Genomic DNA, 13573 nt, shown 5'->3' with positions numbered 1-13573 from the left:
TCTCATGGCCCCTTAGACACTGGACCTGTGCTACAAACAGACTGGTCCACTAGACTGGACTAATCCCAACCGTCAGCCCATTCTATTGCACTTCCCATTGCAGAACAATTTTCAATAAACACCCTTGAACACAACTTGAGTAATAGTGCTTTATCTATAGGTAATGTACAAATGTAATGAATTGTAATGAACTGCATGATCCTGTGTAAATGTCCAGTAGCATGTTGATCCATCCAACCAATCTGTCTCAACAGACAGTAAATATCACAGCAGTACACTGATGGAACAACACCAACATCTGCAATAAGGGAAGGCATAGGTGACTGTCAGGTGGGATGCAAAGGGAATGACTGGCATTATGCTGCAGTCACACACTACAACACTAATTAGCCACACTCTGAGCCCCTGTAGTTGTGCCATCAGCTGTGGGACACTGCTATTCCTCAGGACAAAGGCATCATGCACCCACCCTGGATACTTGGCAGTGATGTTGGGAGATGTACTGGTCAGCCAGGCACACCATCTGGACAATGAGTAAATGGAAACTCTTCCGATTCCTGTACACTTGTTCATTGGTCCTGGGGCGGACTAAGGCAATATGGGTCCCGCCGATGGCCCCAATAACATGAGGTATATGTCCCATTGCATAGAATCAAGCCTTCACAGTGGGTAAATCATCTACCTGGGAGAATGCGATGTAGCTATACATGTGTTTGAGCAAGGCAGGCAAATCCCTTGCAAGCACAATAGAGAACATTGGCTATGACACCCCTGCAGCCAAGCCCACTGTCACCTGGGAAGAGCCTGTTGCCAGGAAATGGAGCACTGAGCGTACCTGCACAAGAAGGGGGGGATTGCTGTGGTGCTACGGATAGCAGGTAGCAGATCAGGCTCTAATTGTTCACACAAGTCTGTGATTGTGGCCCTGTCCGGACTATAGGTGAGTATAATGTACCGGTCCTCCAGTGTAGCCAAGTCCGCAAGGGGTCTCTACACCGGTGTGTGCCTCTTCCTATTCTTCTGCAGTGGTTGGTACCTAAGGGACCCAAATTTAAGAAATGAGTGACAACAGGAACCATGAACACACTACAGCAGTGTACACAGAGCATGCTTGTATGATGGACACTGGAATTGTATAGATGAGTACATTCAACTACAATGACAAACTAATTAGTCTGTACATGTGTACCAGCATTAGAAAATGGCACCCACCTGTCCTGTATTCATGGACAGGTGGAAGTGACCTCACTCTGCTGGAGTTCTCGTCATGGCGGAAGACGGTCTGCATCGCCGTGCAATTCCTCATTGGCTAACATGGCCCTCTATGGATAATGGGAACCAATGATGCTACTCACCGCAGGGGATGTGGCCGCCATTTACTTTCTACCACTTCCCTTGATTCCCGACGTTCCACAGGATGACATCTACACTGTGTGTGCTGCTGTGACCTGTGTCTAGAACCTGCCATGGCTCGTGCAACAGGGGAAGGGGCCCCAGCCTTCACGTTGGAGTAGATGGAGTGCCTCGTGGACAGGGTCCTTTCACAGTATGGGCAGTTGTATGGGCCTCCAGACCAACAGGTGAGTACACCATGGGTACATTGCATGCGACATGACTGCATGGAGATATGTGTGTGTGTGCTGGCAGAGTGTCAGGTGGGGGGTATGGTTGGTGGCAGCGTTAATGCAGGGGTACGGGTCATGTGTGTGCCTGATGAGGGGAAATGCTTTTTGTGGGCCATGTGTGAGACAGGCTGGCTTGTCAGGTTCATGGTGTCCCACCTTCTGTTTCCTCTGCAGGTCAGCACCCATCAGAAGAAGGGGTTGTGGCGTGCCATCGCCAAGGACATGCAGACCCTGGGGACCTATAGCTGGTGGAGCACTCACTGCAGGAAACAGTGTGAGGACCTGAGACGCTGGGGCCGGAAGACCGTGGAGGCCCAGCTGGGGATTGCCTCCCAATGAGGGAGGGGTGCCTGTCAGAACCTGACCCCCCTGATGGCCCACATACTGGCGGTGGCCTACCCAGAGCTGAATGGGCGCTTGAGGGCATCACAGCAGCCACAAGAGAGTGAGTACAGTGTGTTTGTCAGCCATCTCTGTTGCCTGGCATGGGATTTGGGAGCAGGGTACTAGTCAGTGGATGCCCCAATATGCGAGTTCAGATATTGCTACGTGGTCCAGCTCAGGTTAATAGGATGGAAAGCATGTATTAGATAGCTAGGTAGTTGGCTTCCCATCTCAGACAGGGCTTAGCTGGTCCCAGGTGGTGTGTAGCTAGCAGCATCTGGCTTCTACCTGCTATGGTACTTAGGGCCAGATGTAGCAATTTCCGAATTTTCGATTCGGAAATTGCGAGTCGGTGCGACTCGCAATTTCCGAATCGCAAATTTGTATGCAGAACAGTGTCTCAGACACCATCTGCGAATCGCAATGGGGTCGCAAAGACCCACCTCATTAATATTAATGAGGTGGGTTGCATTTTGCGACCCCATTGCGATTCCCTGCACTCACAGCAATGGTGGCCTGCTGGAGAGAGCAGACCTCCATGTCTGTGACTGCTTTTTAAATAAAGCAGTTTTTTTTTTTTTTTTTTGTATTGCAGCCCGTTTTCCTTAAAGGAAGACGAGTTGCAATACAAAAAAAATAATAAAACCATTTTCAGAGAAGGCAGTGGTCCTATGGACCACTGCCTGCTCTGAAAAAACATTTTTGGCAACATTCACAAAGGGGAAGGGGTCCCATGAGGACCCATTCCCTTTTGCGAATGGGTTACCACCAGTGTGACACTGGTGGTAACAGCGAATTGCTTTGCGACCGCGTTCGTGGTCACAAAGCAATTTAGCATTGCGGTGCGAGTCTCAAATTGGAAAGGGACACCCCTTCCTATTTGCAAGTCGCATTCACATTTTGCGAGTCAGTACCGACTCGCAAAATATGAATGAGCATCGCGATGCGCGTTTTGCATGGCGCAAACTGTGATTTTCGCAGTTTGCGCCATGCAAAACGCTACCTACATCTGCCCCTTAGCCAATAGTATGCCAGTGTGGTCCATACTGTCCATTCTCAGTCTCAGTGTGTGACAGTGATGTGTCTGCCATCTGTGCTGCTGGTGCTGAGACTGACCCTGTGCTCCCTCTCTCTCTCTCCCCTCTCCTTTTGTCATCCTGTCCATGTGTGCATTACTATCATTTGGCGAAGGAGCGGGGCAATGGCAAGTGAGGGAGCTGCAGCCCACGGGACCCAGGAGGCAGAGTCCACCGACGCCAAGGGAACCAGTGGGATGGAGGGCAAGGGGAGCACCACAGCGGGCACAGGAGGTGACACCACTGACTTTGATTCGTCCTCCGATGGGAGCTCCCTGGTGGTGGCGGACCCCTCTGGGACCACCCCAGCTACAGGTTCTACTGCCACACCCCCGGACCAGCACCGCCTTCCCAGTTGCTCCCCACCAAGTTGCCCATTCCCGCTCACTCAGGAGGAGGGGAATCTCCTTTGCCTCAGGCACCTCAGGCCCTGTCCCAGTCAGCCCTGCTGCCCTCAGTGAGGAGGCTATTGACTTCCTGAGATCCATCTCTGTAGGACAGTCAAACATAGTGAATGCCATCCAGGGGCTGGCATCCCAGATGCAGCAATGCAATGCCTTCCTGGAAGGCATCCTACAGAGATCGCTTCAGGCCCTGGCCTCCTTACTGACGACAGCCAGTGTCCCTGTTTTATTCGTCCCCACTCCAAGTACCACTACCCAGTCCCAATCTCCTCACCCCAACCCATCCCATGCACACATTCTGACAAGCATGCACCCAAAACAACACACAAGACTTGAACAGACAAACACAAGCAGCACACTTCAGTCCACAAGCACTCACACAGCCAACACACAGACGCAAACACAACAGCACCCACTGCCTCCACTGTCACCCCTTCCTCCTCCTCCCTCACATTCACATTCACACTCACACCTGCATGCACTGCATCAACAGTCCCTGAACCTGCCACCTGCACAGCCTTGCCCACAGTAACCACAACAGCAGACCCGCAGACATGCACTCCACAAACCACATGCGCAGTCACCATTACCACCTCATGCAGCACACCCACCTCACTTGCAGACACTACCACAACATCCATCCACATGTCCTGTTTGTCCTCCCCCACTCTGTCGGCCCCCCTCTAGTGACGCAAACACGCTCGCACTCAGACCCCCAACAGCCATCCACTTCACACAAGTCCAGCACACCTCCTCCTCCTACAACCACTCCCTCTACCTCCACACCCATTCCTCCTCCCACATCCCGCCCCATTGTCCCTAAGAAGATTTTCCTTGCCCGCCTTGACCTCTTCCCTCCCCCTCCCACTCCCCCATCCTGCCCATAAGCGGAAGGTCACACAACCCTAGCCCAGTACTTCAAGCACCGAGTCTGACACAGCTCCACCCCCAAGGTCTTCAGCTGCCACTAAGGGGCACATGAGTGCGAAGCTGGCTCCCCGCACCAAGGACACTACTTTCCCCCCAAAAAGGAGGGTTAAAGTGGCGCCCCCTCCCAAATGGACTGGCAAGACCATGGGGTCACCTCCAAAACCTAGGGCCAAGGAGGCCCCACCCAAATCCCACTACCAGGAGACCCCACAGAAATCCAAGGCCAAGGAGGCCCCTCAGAAATCCCCGGCCCAGGAGGTTACACAAAAATCCAAGGCCAAGGGGGCCCCAACATAATCCCTGCCCAAGGAGGCCCCACAAAATCCAAGGTCAAGGAGGCTCCACAAGACTCCAAGGCCAAGGAGGCCCAAACAAAATCCCTGCCCAAGGAGACCCCACAAAAATCCAAGGCCAAGGAGGTCTCACAGAAATCCAAAGCCAAGGAGGCCCCACAGAAATCCAAGGCCAAGGAGGCCCCACAGAAATCCAAGGAGGGCCCACAGGAATCCCTGGCCAAGGAGGGCCCAACAAAATCCCTGGCCAAGGAGGCCCCAACAAAATCCCTGGACAAGGAAGCCCCAACAAAATCTCTGGACAAGAAGGACCCACTCAAAACAATGGCCAAGTAGCCACCACTCAACATTGTGGCCAAGGAACAGCATCCGGTACCAGAGGCCATGGAGCAGCATCCAGAACCAGAGGCCAAGGAACAGCATCCGGAACCAGAGGCCAAGGGGCAGCATCTGGCACCAGAGACCAAGGGGCACCATCAATAACCAGTGGGCAGGCAGCCCCCTCCAAAACCAGCGGGCAGGATTCCCCCTCCAGAACCAGTGGGCAGGAAGACCCTCCAGAACCAGTGGGCAGGAAGCCCCCACCAGAACCAGTAGGCAGACATCCCCCTCTATAACCAGTGGGCAGGAAGTTCCCTCCAGAACCAGTGAGCAGGAAGACCCCTCCCAATGGGCGCCCCATAATCCCCCCACCCCCTGAGGTGCCTGCCCATTTCCAACATGATGCCCCAGAACAGTGGAGTTCATTGTTGTCAGGGGTCAGGTTGGGGCTTGGCCTTTGCCCTGTGAGTATTTGTGACTTTTTACAGGCCTTTGGGCCTGCATGTATTTCTTTCTGCAGTTGTGTATGTTTTTGCATTTTACATATTCATACAACAGGAATACAGTGGTTGGAACTGTGTATGTGCCCTGGGTTTCTTTACTCTGGGGTTCTGTTACTGTTATTTTCCTGTGAATCTGTTTCTGGGTGTGTGGTGTGTCTATGGTGTGTGTTGTGCCTGTGTGTGTCACTCCCTCCCCCCTCTCTCCCACCCTTGTGTGCTAGGCGGCTGCACTCACCGTCGTCGTCTTCGTCGGCGTTGATGCTCCAGGATGGCCATGGCATGGACAGCATCGGAAATACTTGCAGTTCTGGTTCCATGGTGGCCGCGGACTCCTGTGTGTCCCTGGAAGTGAGTTTCTCCTTTTAAATGATGTACTTACACCAAGCTTTTGGTGTTGTTGCTACCACTTCGGAAATCGTGGTGGTGTGATATGTCATAATATAGTGGGCGGATCCTTGTCTTCCGCCTGCCTGTAGGTGGCTACCACCGTTTTTGGTGTTCGTACCATGCTGGCGGTTGGTGTGGTACATTAGCTGTCTATGGGAGGGATCACCGACATGGTCATAATTTGACGGTCATTACCAGCAGCCTGTTGGCCGTAATACCGCCACATTAACCCTGGCGATCAGAAGACTACTAGGGTCATAATGACCACCATAGTCCTTATCGCACCATAATTCACTGGTGGTGGGGATTGCAATCTTTGGACAGAATCCATTCCTTCCTCTCACCAGATTTCTATTTTTATTGAAGGCATGGCATAGAACTATACTGGAGAGCCTTGGGTCACACGCTCCCCAAAGGGACACCGCCATGAAAAGGTCAGCGGAAAGGCAGAGTCGGGGCCACGGTGGGGGGGGGGTTGTGCATTGCCCATACCCATGGGCAGTGCAGAGACCCCTTGTCAGCACAGTCAGAATGTGCACTGTCTACAATTGCAACAGTGTGCATTCTGACTGTGCTGGTGATGCAGAAAGTGCAGTAGTTTTGGTGTAGGTTCTCCTTTAGAGCCGAAGTCACTGCCGCCGCACTGTCTCTGTGTCCGGCCATGCAGGAACATCATAATACAGTGGTGGGGAGGATGCTGGCTTAGCAGGGTCCTCCCCATTGTTGTATTGGCAGTCCAGCAGTTGGACCATCAAAGTAAAAATCATGCCCTTGGTCTTTGCTTCTGGGAATCCTGTAGAAAGTATGGAAACATAACCTCAACTTAAATGCCTTTGGAGAAAACTTTTTATCCTTAAGCCTGACAACTGGTTGTCGAATGTCAAGAGACTTATGAACTCTGAGTCCATAGACAATAGTTATAATCACTACTTCCACTGGATTGAGTGTGCCTTGGATGTGGTTCGGCCCTTAGCCCGAAATGAGCCAGACCGTCTGCTCCTTGGTATACAAGAAATTGTAAAGGGTGTGGCAGAGCAACTATTCTACCACGTCCAGATTTGAATTAAAACAGACATTGTTTAAATATAAAAACCTAACAGCAACTGCAAAACCCGAAGTTTACTCTGAGCAGATTCTAGTTTTGGAAAATACTTCTAAGGATTTTGTTTTAATTGTACAGTCACTTGCCTCCTCTAAGTGTGTGCTCTCAACCATTTTACACACTCAAGAGCTTGTTTATTAGCTGTACCAATACTTTGGATGAAAAAATAAATAAGATGTGTGACTTGCTACAATCCACAAGCCGTGAGATTGAGCCTAACCTGAACTGTTAGTTAAAACATACTGACCCATCTACCAATCTTCCTATCTCTGAGCAGTGCGACCCCTAACTTAATGATGTTATGCCTGAACTAGTCTAAGCAGCCTAGCTAGGTCATTTTGAGAGCCTGAGTTTGCAGCAGTGTACAGCTATTGCAGCCTCAAGAAGGTCTGGATCTCCCTCTGAGCCTATCCTGCCTAAGTTTTGGAGCATGACTACATCTTCTCTCATGCAGCCTCTGCTTGAGGCCTGTAATTGCCTGTATCCTGATAGAGTGAATACAGAGGTTAATCATCCCTCTGCTAAAAAAAACTAACATGCAACAGAATATTCTTGCTAACTTCCACCTCATCTCCCTTTTTAATTTTGCTATTTCCTACTTTCGTGTTCCTTGAAAAAGCACTACATTCTTGAGCCCATGCTGTCTGGATTTTGATACAGTTGGGTTACAGAACAAAACCAATCAACTTCACCAGTTATAGTTATCTAACGCAACTATAACTCATGACCTAAAGTAAATATAACCTGGGCCCAAATAAGCACAATGATGCTATAAATGATGTCATAGACTTGTGAATTTCGGTGCTTTTGTTAGTTTAAAATGGTATGTTTTATATGACATTTTCACTTAACTATATTGTTCCTTTAACCTTTGTTTTTTCAGTTATTTTTTTATTACATGTGAAGTAAGATATTAGCACAATTCTTAATTATAATGCAACCATAACCTATAGTTTTTTTCAGTGAATTTCTACGTAAAGTAAGATGTCCATCATTCTGTGGCCTTTGGCCATGCTCAGCATGGTATTGGGCACAGGGCACTCAACCCTCCACCACACATGGCTTATTATGTCATGTAGCAATATAAAGTGTGTCATTTTAGGTAAGGAAGACCTGTTGGTTTTGTCAAACGATCAGTGGGTTTATTGGTTTCATCAAGGGGTCACATATCAACATATGTAAAACAGACATTTTGGCTTTGTCAAAAAGTCACCAATACCCATATTCAAATATATGTTTCAGAAAATCACACATTGCAATGTTTAATAATAGGAATTGTCACAAAATATTTTCAATTAGCATTATTCAAAAAGAAAACATTAAACATGTCTTTGAGTCTTTTTTTAACATTCTATTAGGCCACAAAGTGAGGCCATAGAGCCAACCACAAGGGGACTTGCACTCCAGCTGAAGAGCTTGCAGGGTAATTTCTCCGTGGGTCATGGAGTTAATGACGCAGGAGACTTACTGTGTGCATTTTTAGTGTTCCTGGGGGATTTCTGTGCTACCAGCAACCCCGCCCCTTTATCCCTTCTATATTTGTTTTACATTTCCTCAGGACAGGGGAAAGAGTGATTCAGTCCTACAATGGTGGCTGCCATATCTTTATTGGTGTGGAGGCAGCCAATAACATCTTATCTTGACACCTGTTTGCGCTGATGATTCTCTGCAGCATGAAATATACATACATTCTGAACCTTCATTTCTCAAAAACTACTAAACAGATTTACACTAAGTCACAAACAGCACACTTTCTAGACCAAGATCTAGCTTTCTGCCAATTAGGTGCTATTTTGTTCAGTTGTTTTTGCAGTATTGTTGATCAATTTTCCTATGCAAAAATGAAAGGAAAAAAACATGTTTTGGGCTCCCCTTTTTCTTTGCCCCGGACTGACAGATCATCATTAAACTTTTCTAAAACAAGCTGAGGTGGATGGTCCTTTGTAGGAAAGTTTCATGAAGGACTTCATTTACCATCATTCATCTGCACAGGAAGTGACATCACTGGATTTTCTGTCATTTATCGGCACAGGAAGTGACATCACTGGTTTCCCATCCACAGTAACCTGCGCTCCTCCCATCTCCCAGGACCTACTCAATGGTGGCTGCAGTGAGACTTCAGCAAGCCAGCATGCCATTGGTGCACCAAAGGCAAACTAGTCTCCACCTGACTGTTCCTGGACCACACCTAGCACCCTCCCAACCACTACCCAGCCACATACCTCTATGCTCTCAACACAGTCCGCCTCTTACCGCATTGCTGCCACCCAGCATCAGACAATATGGAAGGAGCATAAACATGCACCTACTGCAAGTTCTCATGCACTCTTCTATTCTCATGTACTCCCCCACACCCAGCACTCCTGAACCACAGCAACCATCACCTCACTGACTAACACTCACACAAACCAGGCACCCACTTACACAGACCAAACACCTCCCACATAACACGCCACACACAGGCATGCTCCTCAACACCTGCTTGCTCATCAAACAAACCATGAATAAATAGTACATACTGTACAACCACACACCAGACTCACTTTCTCACATAAACATGGCTAAACTCAACTTATGCTCTGTAATTTGCTACAACCATCCCTGCCAACAACAAGATTGCCAGGCAAGACTGTCAGTACAAGCCCAGAGGTGGAGGCACCATCATATTGAAAGGCACCATCAGCTGCACTACTTGCTCGGGCACCCACACCACACAGCCAACTTCTCCCTGGGTAGAACCCTCGTATACAGACAATCAGCTGCACCAGTTTCATCAGTGACAACACAGACTTCGTCATGCTCCTCATCACCAACTATAGCACCTGGATCTTCCTTGGACACATAAACTATCACCTAGAAAGCCCCACCCACCCAAATTCTTTGGCCTTTCTAGAAATCCTTGAAAACTTTGGCCTCACCCAGCATGTTACTTAACCCCCCCACACTGCCAAATATTCTATTGCACCTGATTTTCTCCTAACTCAGCAACCAACAACTATGATGTAGACAGACTCTGCACTTGTCAGTTTCAGCATACGAGTCCCACACCACCACAGACCTACCTCCACCAGAACTACCTGCAGCAAATGAAAAAAACAATACAGAAAAGGAATGGGATATCTCCCTCTCCATGCACCGGCCCAAGCACACCATCAAGTTCCAGAAAGTCATCAAGAACCCCAACAGCTGGATCGTTGCATGTGACGAGACCCTGGCTCTCCTCAAGGGCAACACAACAGTTGAAGTGCATCAAATCCAGATGTGTCTATAGTTCTACGCAGTATTTTAATAAACATTGTTCTGCAAATAAAAATAACATTACCATTTCTACATTCAAAATAATAGTAATAAGGGTTGGTCCAGGGATAAAACTATTATATCTAAAAAATTTGAACTCACCAGCTCCAGCCACATATCTTTGAGGAATCTCCTGTAAGGTCTGCAGCTGAACCTGTGTCCTTGTAGTTGGTGTTGCCAAAGTATGTCTGGACCCAGCAGCTACAGAGATATACATTTTGTTCAATTAACATCATCCGTCTATTCAATAAGCATTACACATTATTGATACATACAAAAAAGGAAAACAAACAACACCAATCAACAGACTTTTAACATTTGATATACTATCAAAATAGAGTTATGAGACTTGGAAGGACTAATGATGAGATACCAAAGTAAAAAACATAAGTATCCAAACTTACCTGATCGATGGATGATGGATGACTTAATGGATGCAGCAAGAATTTCTCCTAATGTCATTGGTATTGACATTGTCAAGGTGAACACCAGGGGCTGCTATATGACAGACATTGACAGGAGGGAGAGACATACATAGGGGAGTGAGACATATAAAAGAAGGTGCTATATAAATATGTAAATACCCTTTTTGAAGTATACAAAGATTTCTCTCCTGCAAGTTAAGGTAACACACAACATACATTTTATAGTGCTACCCTTGAATGTGCAAGTTTAAGTGCCATCTTATAAGGCATTATCTATTAACAAACACAAAATCATTACATGTTGAGCAGGGGGTCAATTGTGATGTGTCCCAAATGACATACAGGTTTTCTGTCAATCACAAAACAAATAAGTTAGGGCCAAAGGCAAAAGAGTAGTCATTTATCTCAGCAGTGTCTACCATCAGTCTGCTGAATGGTGCCAATCTATATTTGGTGCACTACTGGGATCAGAAATCCTACTTGTAGCAATTGGTAGGTGCAGCAGCATTACAGTGTCCTGAAAAGGTTTGCAAATGTGATTATATAACAGTGTAAGAGTATAAATGTCAAGGATACATTTGACTACAATTAAAAGCCATTCAAAAACATTGTGAAATATAGTGTTAGCATTTAACTACACAAGTTATAGCAATTGGTTATAGTGTGTACGTGAGACTGTTATTATAAGGACATACCTGTGTGTGTAAATGGGCGGCACTGTAGGTCCTGCTGTGTATGTTGCCCTGGTGATGTTACTTATACATTTGAAAGAATTACTGTATGAAAGCATTCTTAAAGAAACACATTACAAAACATTCTGTAGTTGATAGGGGTTGTGTTAGAGGGTATTTTAGAGTAATACACATATGATGTGTGCCAATCAATGCGGCATTAGGAAAGGACAGATATGGGTGAGTGATTGTAGATTTGTTTTTAGTATGTTATATAGACAGAGAAAGAGAGAGAGAGAGAAGGATGTTTAGATTCGTACCTGGCACCACATTAGTGTTGTCAGGTCAGAAAGAGGAAGCACTTGTAGCAGGTGTGGGTGCATTGTGCAGAAGACAGCTACTCGAGAGGGATAGGATGAGATTGGAGAAAGGCCAGGCAGAACTTCAACCAGTTGAATCCTGGGGACCTTTACCCACCTCCTCTCAGCTTGCCATTTGTTTTTAATGTCCCTCCCAGTGTGCCCCTCCCCCCCAACAAATGTACTGTCACCTCCTGCCATAAGGCAGCCTTCTGTGATCCTCTGCGGGAGAAAGGAGGCAACTCATGTAGTAGTTTGTTGCATTTTGCAACAAACGTAACGAAAATGGCTGTCTTTTCCTCAGTTAACATTTTTTTTCCTCTTCTGAGGGATCAGCCGAAAGTTTCTACCTGAATGTCTGCAAAATAAAGAGGTAAATAGCAAATTCTCTGGTGTGGGCAGAATTTAGGTTATTTGAAAGGAATGGCTGTCAGGTGTGTAGGACTGCTTTCAGGTGTATATGGTTTTCCTACTTACGTCCATGCAGAGGGCTGTTCCCCGGCTGCGGAGATCCTGCAAAGTGTACAAAACTTAAAATACGGTTGTAACATTACTAGTAGTAACTATACTGAGGTAAACTACTTTTTCTGACTCCACCCACTAAACTGGGTGGGCGAAGCCTCAAAAGTCTACACTTTTGAGTAACTTTTCACTCATAAATGGTAATTAGTAAAGTTACTCGAAAGTGTAAGTGTAAATTTACATGTGTATATATACTCATTTGTAAGTTTACTTTTGAATAGGGCCCCGATGTGCCAGGAAGAAAAGTAATCATATAGAAAATATAAAGAACATAAAGGAAATGCATATTTTCAAAATTAAGAAAGAGCAGTGCAACATTAATTAAAAGGAGTCGGATGGAAATTAGGCATAGTGAAAGGGATTAGTGTTAGAGATGCAGTTAGGATTAAGGAAAGAGTATCGGTAAGTATTATGTTTATAATAGGATTTAGTATGAGGCATTTTCCTAGGGTGAGATTTGTGTCTGTGTTTGCATTAGAGTTACTGACAGTTTTAGGCAAAAGTAAAAGGGGTTTATGGTTAGGGTTAAGTTAACAGGAAGGGCTATGATCATGGTCAGACTAGGGTGTGCCAAGGATTAGATTAAGCGATAGAATTATGGTTAAAGTAAGTGAAAGTGGGCAACAGCAATAAACAAGGGTAGGAGATAGAATTAAGTTCAAAGTATATTTAAGCATTCGAATACGTTTTAGATTAGGGGTAAGGTTATGCATTTTTATTTCATATGATTTAGTATGGTTACCCTAACACAGTAGCAAAATATTGATTAGGGTTTCTAGATATCATAATACACTTCATTTTATTATTCCTCAAGTTCACATACATTTTTTAATTCAGTAAAACGCATATAGTTGCCTAACTTTCACTGACTTGGGTTAGAAGGAAGCAGGAATAACCAATTATAAGCAGAGGAATGAGAATTATTTGGCTTCCAAGCAGAGACGGAAATAGAAGGAAAGTCAACATCTGTTGGTAAAACCCATTCACTGTTGTTCGTATTATTCCTAATATAAAGGCATACACAGTTTACATGTTCACACAATAATTACCAGTAGGAATTCCAGCATTTACAAGCATGAACAGGAATTAAACAACTGTGCACCGAACACATTGATATGAACAACAAAGGGATATCAGATTCGTACTAAGTACTTAATGCTCAAATTGTATGTATAACGATAAAGCATTATACCCTAAATTCATCTAGTCACGAAACAGATGGCACCATTTGAAAAACACGCCGCACGCTTAATCATGAAAAGCGCCCTCTTATT

The sequence above is a fragment of the Pleurodeles waltl genome, chromosome 4_1 (genome assembly GCF_031143425.1).
Source record: "Pleurodeles waltl isolate 20211129_DDA chromosome 4_1, aPleWal1.hap1.20221129, whole genome shotgun sequence".
NCBI lineage: Eukaryota > Metazoa > Chordata > Amphibia > Caudata > Salamandridae > Pleurodeles > Pleurodeles waltl.
Note: the sequence above shows the minus strand (reverse complement) of the source record.